Source organism: Amphiura filiformis, chromosome 3 (assembly GCF_039555335.1).
Source record: "Amphiura filiformis chromosome 3, Afil_fr2py, whole genome shotgun sequence".
Taxonomy (NCBI): Eukaryota; Metazoa; Echinodermata; class Ophiuroidea; order Amphilepidida; family Amphiuridae; genus Amphiura; species Amphiura filiformis.
In genome coordinates, this window is record NC_092630.1 from 24,109,194 (window position 1) to 24,121,291 (window position 12,098).

Sequence of the window (12,098 nt, forward strand, 5' to 3'; positions counted from 1 at the left end):
CAAAATTTTACGACACCGTTAGTGAATGTTATTATGCTTATCATGCATATAACTTAAGTATGCTGTTGAGTGGTCTGTGCATGTTATTGTTTCCTCAAGCAAACGCCTGTTCTCGAGTTAAGATATTTCTCCATTATTGACCATCTTGACTGGAAATCACTTAAAGGGCATTACATGATCCACAACATCCTCCTCCCACTTTTCTAAAAAAAAAATTGAAATTTTTATATCACTGGAAACCTCTGGCTACATAATGTTTATGTATATACAAAAAAATTCTTGCAGATTAATTCGTTTAGATATCGTGAAATTTGAATTTCGTTCTGGTATACCAGAACAAAATTACAACACATTGTCTATGGAGCAGTGTAATTCACATAATCATGATAATCATGCATAACTCGCACACGCAAAATCGGAATCAACTGAAATTTTGGGAATAAGCTTTTTTCGTGGATATCTACTGAAAAATATCATTAAAAGAGGATGCTAGGATTACGAACCAAATTACCTTTACCATGTCATGTGTATTAAAATGATTTCTGTAACGATGGATTGTAGGACAGTCTGAAGCCGAAAGTGTTTTGGAACTACATAAAAAATCTTCGCAAGGATGACAACGGTGTGGCAGATTTGAAACACGACGGCAACTTAGTCAGTGATAGCATAAAGAAGGCAGAGATCCTGAACCAACAATTTGCCAGTGTATTTACCGTGGAAAAAGCAGGTGATCTTCCTGATCTTGGGGATAGCCCGTATGAAAGCAACAGTCGGCTAACAATATCCAATGAAGGTGTTTTGAAACAGTTACGTGAACTTGATGGCTCCAAGGCTCAAGGACCAGATGAAATACCACCTTTCTGGTGTTCCACCGGGAACAGTGCTGGGTCCCATCACATTTTTATTTTACATCAATGATTTGTCCTCTAACATCACTTCACAAGTACGTTTGTTTGCGGACGACTGTTTGTTGTATACACAGCTACAGATGTGGATAAGATCTCGCCCTCTCTTCAAAAAGATCTAAAGCAGCTTGAAAAATGGCAGGATGACTGGTTAATGTCATTTAACCGAACCAAGTGTGTCACCATGACGATTGGGACCAGACATCCTCCGAAGCATACTTACAATTTCTGTGGACAACAACTTCAGTCTGTTGACTCGCACCCGTATCTTGGAGTTTGTTTTAACAGCACTCTCACCTGGAATGATCACTTACAAGAAATCTCTAAAAAGCTCAGCCTGTTTTGGGTCTAGTCCGGCGTAACCTGTGGGTATGCAACGAGAAGGATTTGACAGTAGGCTACTGGCATAATGTGATCTTCAGTCAAGAGGCCTGGTTCCTTCTCTACAGACAAGATGACCGATTCAAGGTCCGAAGACAGGTTGGTCAAGCCCTGCTTGAGAATTGTATCCTTCCTAGAGTCCAGGGAGATGGTGGTGGAATCACAGTATGGGGAGCATTCCACAGTAGGTCTAAATCACACCTCTACATGCTAGAAGGACACATGAACCAGGAACAATACCTGTATGTTCTTGATACAGTTATGCTTCCGTTTGCAAGAGGAGACTTCGGGAACGATTTCGTGATCCTAGAAGGCAACAGCACGGGGCACAGAGCCCTACGCGTGAGGGAATTCCTTGAAAATGAGAATGTAGAACTCCTGGACTGGTCGGATTTGAGCCCGGATATGAATCCTATAGAGAACTTATGGGCAGAGGTATCCTGCAGGATAGGTAACATGGACAACCAACCAATCACCCTGCAGGAACTTAGACACGCCCTCATTGCTTGCTGGCGAGATATTCCATAAGGGATCTTGACAAACCTGGTTGAGGGAATGTCACGTCGCGTAAATGACCTTGAGCTGGCCAGGGTGGACATATACATCAAATATTTTGCGATGTGTTTACTTAAGCAAGAGACCTAGCTGAACATGTCACAGTGAGACATGATGCAGTCATGTCTATAGTAGAATTCATCTCGACCTTTGCAGGACTTAAACCCCATTAAAAGCTATTAAACCAAGATAACACTCATTGAAGCAGCTCAACTGATTAAATCAGATCTTCTCTGGTTGTGCACAAGTGTCTGTTCTCAATGTGCGACATCGCAATAAAGCTGGTATTACAGCTTCAGTTGGGTAACCGATTATAAAGGAAACGAAAGGACACAATGGTATGTGTACCTTTGTTCACGAAATGAGACAAAGACCTGCTTTTTGTTAACCAGCATTCTTCAAAATGAGCAACATAATGATTGTTGACTTAACACGGTTTGGAAATAATTTCTTCATATTTTTGGTGTTATCTGTCGTTTACATATCCTTCCTAAAACACAAAAGTACGACCCTCTCCAAACACCTAAATTAGCTAAAAATTTAGGACATGTTACAAAACTATATTTTCTAGAATTTCATAGAATAGTTTAAATGTAGCTTGTACCGTTTTTTGTGGCATCCTTCAGAACGGAGCGGTCCGTTACCAATATAGCTCAATATTTTCGGTCAAATCTCCATTCAATTAACACGGGGAGTTGGCTAGCTATGAGCTAGCTATGCTTTGCCCTCACTCATATTCTACGAAAGTGCGACCCCTTCTGAACATCTAACCTAGCTGTAATTTTAGGTCATGTTAGAGAAATATATTTGCTAGAAGTTTGGAGAATAGTTTAAATATTGGCTGGTTATTTTTCACAGTGATGTTAACTAGGCAATGCCCATATACCCAGTGCCGCCGAGAGCCATTACGGGCCCGGGGGCAATGTCAACGCACAGGCCCCTTTGATCAGTGATGACGGTGCAGGACTTCGGGTGTGTGTGTGTGTGGGGGGGGTAACACTGCCATAAATTTCTTTGTAACATGGGGGAGGGAGGTTGGTGTAAAATCCTTGAACATATGTTGCAGCGGAGCGAAAGTAGCATGTTTAGCTGCCAATAATCAAATATGAAATTGAAGGAGTATGCTTGCACATCATGCACATACACTGTGCATTTCTTTACCTCCGTATAAAATCAATAATTCATGCTGGGAGCCAAGTAACATTGTCTGCTCAGTGCATATTGGTATTTTATTTTACTTGAGAGCATAATAGAAATACAAGACGAATAAGGCGCCATGATGATGGAAGGTCAGGTCGGGTATCAAAGGTTATTATAACTTAAATACTACTTGTATTTCACACCTTGCCTCTGTCACATATTTCCTTCATATTATATGAGGGCGCACTATAACGTATAAACACGTATAATTTAATCGTGTGTATTGACTCAAAATAATCATCAAATATCACCATTTGGTTTTGCCATCAACATTTCATTTTCATCATCACCTACTATTTGTATCCTGTGGATCATACTTGGACCATATTTGACTGGTTTTGTTACTTTCAACGATATTTAAGTGACTTTTTGTGTCCGGAATGGGTCCACCAACACCAACAATGGAACTGAGAGGTAGGAGCGGGAAAGTTAAACCCGTGAAAGATGATGATGTGAGTACTGATATTCAACCTCAAACAGAGCCTGACTTCGAAACCTTTGTCAGAAGCTCCCTAAGAACTATAATTGATGGTCAGAATTCCTTACGTGAGTCAATTACTAGCCTCCAAAAACGTCAAGACAAACTGGAAGCTATGGTTAAAGAAAACGAACAGAATTTTGATGAATCGATTGAATTTCAATCATCCCGTACATCGGACATAGAAAAACAGGTCTCAGCTTTAAAACAACAAAACTCTAAGCTGATACACCAAATAGACCAACACAAAAGTGATGTGAAGAAATTGCGTGAATCAAGTGATAATCTAGAAAGGCATTCACGGCGTCATAATTTGTTGTTATGCAACTATGGTCCTGAGAAGAAAGATGAGGTCCCTGCAGAGATCGTAAACAGAGTTCTGAAAAAAGATCTTGGGCTGAACATTTCGGTAGAGGTTGCCCATCGGACGGGTAGACAGAGTCAAGACAAGAATCGTCATAGGCCAATCATTTTTAAAGTACTTTCGCTAATCGATAAAGATTCCATTATCACAGCAAAGAAGGAACTTAAAAAGGCCCCGTATTACATCAATACATCAAGACCGACGAAATCGAGTCAGACAGAAAGGAACGGTTCAGACTGAAATCAGTTGCGGAGACCGCGTATAAAGCTGGCAAGAAAACAGTTTTCAAACGCGGTAAACTGTTCATAGATAACAAACTGTACAAAGAATCAAGTGACAACGCTGAGAATACGGGTTCTCAAGAGAACACGGGTTCTCATCACGATCATTCGGACTAGGACAGAGTTGGCTGTCATCATTCATTACGAATTGGATGCTGGAACATTGGGGGTTGGTACTTAGAAAACTGTGAATTGCGTAAAAATATTATTGCTAAGTGTGATTTTGATATTATGTGTCTTGTAGAAACTCATATGAAAGAAAATGATGTTATAAATGTTCCCAACTATATGTGGTTTGGTCATAATAGATCCGTTCTCCATTGTAAAGCAAGAAAAGGTTCAGGTGGCGTTGGTATCCTTGTACATAAACGTATTCTTAAATCTTTCACAATCAAAACTGTGAAAAAAACGCATGATGGTATATTGTGGTTGAAATTTACTAACAAAAGTGCCAAGGAAAGTTTTATGTTTGCTGTTGTTATCTACCACCCGAAAATTCAAGTCGCGGTGGTCACGCTGAAGAGTTTTTGATGCATTAATTTCTGATATTTACAAATTTCAAGATACTGGTTCGTTGCAAATATGTGGTGATTTTAATGCCAGAATTGGTGACAGTGTAGATTATATTGAAGGTGTTGATGAAGTTAAAACTCGTAAAGTCATTGATTTTAGTACGAACTCACAAGGTAAACCATTCATTGACTTTTGTATAAGTGCTAATATGTGTTGTCTAAACGGTAGAAATGATGATGTAATAGATAATTTTACTTGTGTTTCAACAAAAGGTAAATCAGTTGTTGATTACTGTCTCGTTCCATATGATGGCTACGTGAACTTTGCTCAGTTTGAAGTGTCACTTGTTCAAGATCTTATTGAAAAGTATAGTGTACCTGTGTGTAGTACCATACCTGATCATTCAATGTTATCATGGGTGTTCAAAACTAATGTTTTCTCTTGTTATGAAAAATCTGTGAATAAGTCAAATGTCGACTTGAAAAGTCTGGCTAAATTGTATGATATGCGTGAAATACCGTCCACTTTTCTTATGGATGAGTCTAGTGTGTCAAAAGCAAATGAATTGATTGCTGAAATAAATACCAACCAAGGCAATCAGAGTGAGGTTGACAGTGTATATGACAAGTTTGAAACTTACATTAAGTCTGCAGTTGAAAAGAACTTTAAGAAAAAGAACAATAAGCGTGGTAAACACAATAAGGGTATGAGACATACTCCTAAACCATGGTGGAACGAATCACTTCAATTGATTTGGGATGAGGTGTGTTGTAAACAAAAATCTTGGCTAAGATGTAAAATACCTAACATGCGTAATACCTTATTTGTGCAATATAAATCAGCTCATAGACAATTTGATAAAGCTGTGAAGAAAGCTAAACGACAATTTCAATACAGTAAGATCAAAGATATTGATGATATGTTGAATGGTGACCAATCTATGTTTTGGAAAGAGATCGGTAAAATTGGTGTTAACAGTTGTAAACAAAGTAGTAGTATACCAATGGAGGTAATAACAGATACTGGTGAAACTACAGATAATACTGACCATGTTTTAAACAAATGGTGTAATGAATTTGAATCGCTTTTCAAAGCTGATGCAAATAATTTTGATGACGAGTTTTTGTCACATATAAAGACAAAATTGAAAGATCTTGAAGCTAGTTCGTCTGAGAAAGATTATACTGCAGTTAATCTCAATAAACCTCTTGAGCTTGATGAAGTTATTGGTGCAATTAATAGAGCTAAATTGAATAAAGCTGCTGGTGTTGATGGTATTGTAACAGAATTACTTAAGAACAAAACTATGACAGTTGTTCTCCATGCTCTCTTTAGCCGTTGTTTTACATGTGGTATTTGTCCATCCAAATGGAGATTTGGTTTAATAAACCCAATACCTAAATCTGGTAATAATGATCCTAGAGATCCGATGAGTTACAGAGGTATAACGCTGATTTCAGTGATATGTAAAATATATTGTGATGTGATCCGTAAAAGGCTCACAGATTGGCTTGAAGAAAATAACATTATCAATGAAGAGCAGAATGGATTTAGAAAGAATCGTAGTTGTCTTGATCATTTATACACATTTTCATCTATTGTACAGAATAGAAATCTTTGCAAAAAAGACACATTTGCTTGTTTTATCGATGCCAAGAAGGCATTTGACCGTGTCAATCGTGATTGTTTATGGTATAAACTTAGAAGTATAGGTATTAATGGTAACTTTTATAACTGTATTAAAAGTCTTTATGAAGATGTGAAATGTTCTGTAAGGGTTAATAACTTTATGACAAATTGGTTTGATGTTGAAATCGGTGTGAAACAAGGTTGTTTACTTTCTCCCGTGCTCTTTAACATTTATTTGAATAGTATTGTGAATGAAATAAAAGAATTAAACTGTGGTGTTCCTGTGCTTGACACAAAAATTGATCTGCTAATGTATGCAGATGATATTGTACTTGTTGCTGAAAGTGAAAGTTTACTTCAAAGAATGTTAGACTGTGTATCAAACTGGACTAAAAGATGGCGTATAAGTTTAAATGACACAAAGACTCAGGTAGTTCATTTTCGCACTAAAAGCCGTGAAAAATCTAATGTACAATTTACATGCTGCGATACTAACATCTCTACAGTAAGTGGTTATAAATATTTAGGCATTTGGTTTGACGAATATCTTGATTTTCATGTGTCTACCCGAAATCTAGCTGCTTCTGCATCCAGAGCTCTGGGAATGGTCATCAGTAAAGTCAAAGCCCTGGGTGGTATCAATTTCAATTCTTTCACCAAGCTTTTTGACTCTTTCGTTGGTCCAATTTTAGACTACGGCAGTGGGGTCTGGGGTATTGATGAGTTTTCCTCGATTAATTCTGTGTTCTACCGCGCTTGCCGATTTTCCTTGGTGTTGGGAAATATGTTCCAAATGACGCCATGCTTGGTGACTTGGGATGGGTTTCCCCTTTTGAGCGTCAAATGCAGTCAGTGGCTAGATTGTGGAGTCGTCTTTCAAAACTAGACAGCAATCGTTACCCAAGTAAAGTTTTTCAATGGTCCCAACATTTAGCAGGTAAAGGTATTAAGAACTGGTGTTACAAAGTAAGATCGTTATGTTCTAAGTTGAATTGTGATCTAATTCTGAGTATTTCTGAACAGATCGGTACTCGAAACTTAGTTAATCATATATCCGATGCTGCTAAATTGTTTGTAGAAAATCGTTGGAAAGAGGCAATCTTTAATGACCGAAGAAAGAACCCAAATGCTCGCAATAAACTTCGTACGTATCGCACCTTTAAAGCCACTTATGGCACTGCTGAGTATGTAAACACCATTATGAAGAAGTGTAATAGACGGGCTTTAGCCCTCTTCAGGTGTGGATGCGCTCCAATTGCCATTGAAACGGGTCGTTATAATAACACTCAAGTACAGAACCGAATTTGTAATATTTGTAATATGAATTGTATTGAAGATGAGTTCCATTGTTTTATAATTTGTTCAACGTATAATGATATCAGATCCAATTTCTTTAATGACATGGTTAAATTTAACCCAAGTTTCTCAAATCTTTCAGATTACAATAAATTCATTTTTGTAATGTCAGATGGCAACCATTGTTGCAGGGTAGCAAAATTTGCAAATGAAATTCTCACACTTCGTCAATCTATTGTGTACACTAAGGGATAAATAAAGTGTACTTATTATTTAGCTGTCTCCTCATGTACACGTCAACATCATGCTTGCTTCTGCCATGTTGCGCATTTGCGGCTTCTTGCATTTATTTTGTTCTTTTGATCTAGGCCTAAAAGCATGATGGGCGTTTGATGAGGTTTCAGCTAACATTGCCTTATGTTTATTTTTTAACAACGTATATGCATGTTATTGTTTTTAAAAAACCTTGACTATATTTACATGTATTATTATGTGCTATTTATATGTATTATTTATGTGCTATATTTTTATATTGTATATTATTGTTTTGTCACTCATAAGCCAGAATTGGCTGGTCTCTATGTGAGAGTGTGACGTTAATAAAGATTTAAACTAAACTAAACTATTATTGACAGCAAGTCCTAATTTTGACTTTGCTATTGCAAAATGTCATTTCATATCAAATTAGTAGACTTTCTTTGATAAAACATATCACTGGTGCCATTTCATTAAACTGGATCGTTTTCGCCTGGTTTGTGCCCAGATGTATTGGGGGCGCGCTATACTCTCATTGAACAGGCAAAGTTCGCAAAACTAACAACGTTGTTATTTGCCAAACTCAATTAACATGATCCAAGGGGTCGAACATGAATTATTCATAACGAGCTATAACGGATCGATAACTGGCCTCAATTTCTAGCTAGTAAACCAGCTGAATTTTTCATAGATTTTGCGTGGCTAATAGAACAACCGTGAATTTAGTGTCACCCCCTTGGGTACGTGTCACCATGCTATCAAATACACTTGATGGCTATCCAACACCACGATGACGAGTCATAGTGTTCCTCTCTGAGCGCGAAGCGGACATGGGATGTTGCCTTTCCAGGCATCTTGTCTAGTGTCATTAGAGAGCTTGCGAAATAGCGTTACTATAACTTTAACTTTAACGTCTAGAGGATTATAGAGGATTATGTATTCAAGACCACCTTGGTTTTGAAAACATAATCCTCTATAATCCTCTAGACGTTAAAGTTAAAGTTAAAGTAACGCCATTTCGCAAGCTCTCTATTGATGAACGTTCCTCCTCCTCCTTTAGTGGGGATGAGGAGGAGAGGAACACATTCAGAGTGGCGTTATTTAACTAATCAAAAGATAGTAAAGACCCAAGCAATACCAAGGGTATTTTTATTTTGCATACTTTTGTCGTCAAACTTGGAGTGTTTGTAATAAATGTTCTAATGTATTATATAATCTAGCCGCCCTAATTTGCATAATTAATTAGCATTTATGCAAATAAGCTCATTAATTATGCAAACTAGAGGGCTGCTAGACAATATAATACATTAGAACATAATTATTAGAAACACTTTGACCAAGTTTCAAGGAAAAATAAAAGCACCCTAAAAATGTGTAGATTAAATAAATGCGTAGATTTTTCGCTCATTAACTACATTGATTATTGATAAAAACAAAGTACAAAGAAAATTTAAATTGATGTGTTGTGAAAACTGTATGTCCGATTTGCTCAAGTTGAAACAAAAGGCATATTGATCACTGCACTTTGCCCATATCAATCAATCTGTTTAAAACATGTCCAGAGCATTTCCTAATTTTTAGAAATATTTTCATAAAATTCCTAGAAAAACCTACACAGTCTATTTATGTTGCCTTTCTCAATAGTATATCAATTGATCCTTTTTTTAAATGGAATAACGTCATTGGATGATGACTCTCATCAAATTGTATAATACTGAGATGAATGAATGCCCTTCGCGTCGCTGTTCATTAGGCTCTCCACATTCCTTCATTATTCTTATGTGATATCCTCCGGATGAGTCTTTCTGATCTATCTGTTGTTTCTTGTGTCGTCTATCGCAAGAATCTTTTGGATTGTTCCAGTTTATGAGTATGTGAGATGACATGCTGACACGTTTAGTGACAGCCAAGAATTTTGGAGTACTATGGTCTGATGGTACAGCTACTATTACTTTAGCTCCCAAACTGTGAACCAAGTAGTGCACTTCCTGTGCCGGGTTCCTGTGAAGCATGAGAATTTCCACACATGAAGTATAAGGTCCAATGTTGATTTTAAGACGTGGAGTCATTTTGGATTGACCCCTGGTGACCAGCAGGCCTCCAGATCATTAATTATCATTCGATGGTCAAATTGGTGTGATAAACAAATAACAATAAATATTATGATGAGCACTAGTCTTTGGAACTTCTCTAAATTCTAAATATTATACTCAGTTGAAATAACATGAAACAAAAGTACAAAACCATAGATGCTAGAATGCCAGTCCAATTAGATTTAAAACACCACGGATTATATATTTTCAAGGAAATAGTGTACAATTTTCTGTCCAGGGACATCCAAGACCGTACTTTTAAGGATCATTTCTAGAGTACGTGTCACCATGCTATCAAATACATTTGATGGCTATCCAACACCACGATGATGAGCCGTAGTGTTCCTCTCTGAGCGCGAAGCGGACATGGGATGTTGCCTTTCCAGGCATCTTGTCTCGTGTCACTGATGAACGTTCCTCCTCCTCCTTTAATGGGGATGAGGAGGAGAGGAACACATTCAGAGTGGCGTTTTTTAATTAATCAAAAGAAAGAAAAGACCCATACAAGCATAATCAAGGGTATTTTTTATTTTACATACGTTGATTTTTAAATGCAGCAACATAATAATTGGATTGTCTTAGTTTATGAGTGTGAGATGAATTTATTAATGCAAGTTCAAATGTCACTCCTTTTATAGTATTTCTGGGGAAACGTGAGAAAATAATAATACAATACGGTACCAGAAACATTAAAAATCAGACTTCTCGAGTACTATGGTCTGATGGTACAGATACTATTAGCTCCCAAACTGTGAACCAAGTAGTGCACTTCCTGTGCCGGGTTCCTGTGAAGCATGATAATTTCCATACATGAAGTATAAGGTCCAATGTTGATTTTAAGACGTGGAGTCATTTTGAATTGACCCCTGGTGACCAGCAGGCCTCCAGATCATTAATTATCATTCGATGGTCAAATTGGTGTGATAAACAAATAACAATAAATATTATGATGAGCACTAGTCTTTGGAACTTCTCTAAATTCTAAATATTATACTTAGTTGAAATAACATGAAACAAAAGTACAAAACCATAGATGCTAGAATGCCAGTCCAATTACATTTAAAACACCACGGATTATATATTTTCAAGGAAATACAGTACAATTTTCTGTCCAGGGACATCCAAGACCGTACTTTTAAGGATCATTTCTAGAGTACGTGTCACCATGCTATCAAATACACTTGATGGCTATCCAACACCACGATGATGAGCCGTAGTGTTCCTCTCTGAGCGCGAAGCGGACATGGGATGTTGGCTTTCCAGGCATCTTGTCTCGTGTCATTGATGAACGTTCCTCCTCCTCCTTTAAGGTTAGCCGAGAGTTTTTCATGCGCTTGATTTCAGAGGGGCGTAAGTTCATAATAGAAACAGCCATGCAGAAAATGAACAAGCGTACCGGGACGTAGGCCTAATAGAATATCGATCCACTGTCAAGACATGAAAAGGCTATGAAACTTGGCTTAGCTCGTGCCCGGAGCTCGGATGCCGGAGGGGGGGGGGGCATGGTGGCACAAGCCGTTTTCGGCAATTTTCACAAGGATTTTATAAATTTTAAAATTGATTGGGGGCACTTCGTCAAGCTACGCCCTGGAAAATGTGTTGATTTTGAATTTATAGCCTTGATATCTTTGATGAAATCAATGCTGCTATTCCCCTGATTACAAATACAATGTAAGGGTAGGCATTAGGCAACAACAACAATATCAAAAAGCAATTATTTGTAAATCGAATTTGGGATGAAAATCAACAAGACAGACTTATAGCAGGCCTACAAATTTCTGAATTATATAAAGTGAAAAACAATCAATGCACTCAGCGAATCAATCAAATAAAAGATTAAAACTAAAAAGAAAGGAGCAAGAAAGAATAAAGAAATAGTGAAAAAGAGAAAGAAAGAGAGAGAAAGAAAATGAACGAAAAGAAAGAAAGAAAGAAAGAAAGAAATGAAAAAAAAAGAAATGAAAAAAGAAAGGGAGAAAGAAAAGAGGAAAGAAAGGAAGTAAAAATGAGAAAAGAGAAAAAAAGAAAATTCAGCCACACGGAGACTCGAACCCACAAAAATAGTTCATACTAGATTCCCAGTCCAACGCTCTATCCACTCGGCCATAGATCAGCTTACGCAATTGACTGTTCTCAAAGCGGATGATA

General features: G+C 37.4%; 2 non-coding genes across 2 annotated transcripts; both read left to right on the top strand.

Annotated features, from left to right (window-relative positions):
* The first annotated feature begins 10,196 nt into the window (after positions 1-10,196).
* LOC140149435 (small nucleolar RNA U3) lies at positions 10,197-10,418 on the top strand. The gene has a single exon (XR_011858669.1). It is a non-coding gene; the product is annotated as a small nucleolar RNA U3 (small nucleolar RNA).
* Positions 10,419-11,073: 655 nt separating this feature from the next.
* LOC140149441 (small nucleolar RNA U3) lies at positions 11,074-11,285 on the top strand. Its single transcript, XR_011858675.1, has one exon. It is a non-coding gene; the product is annotated as a small nucleolar RNA U3 (small nucleolar RNA).
* The last annotated feature ends 813 nt before the right edge of the window (positions 11,286-12,098 follow it).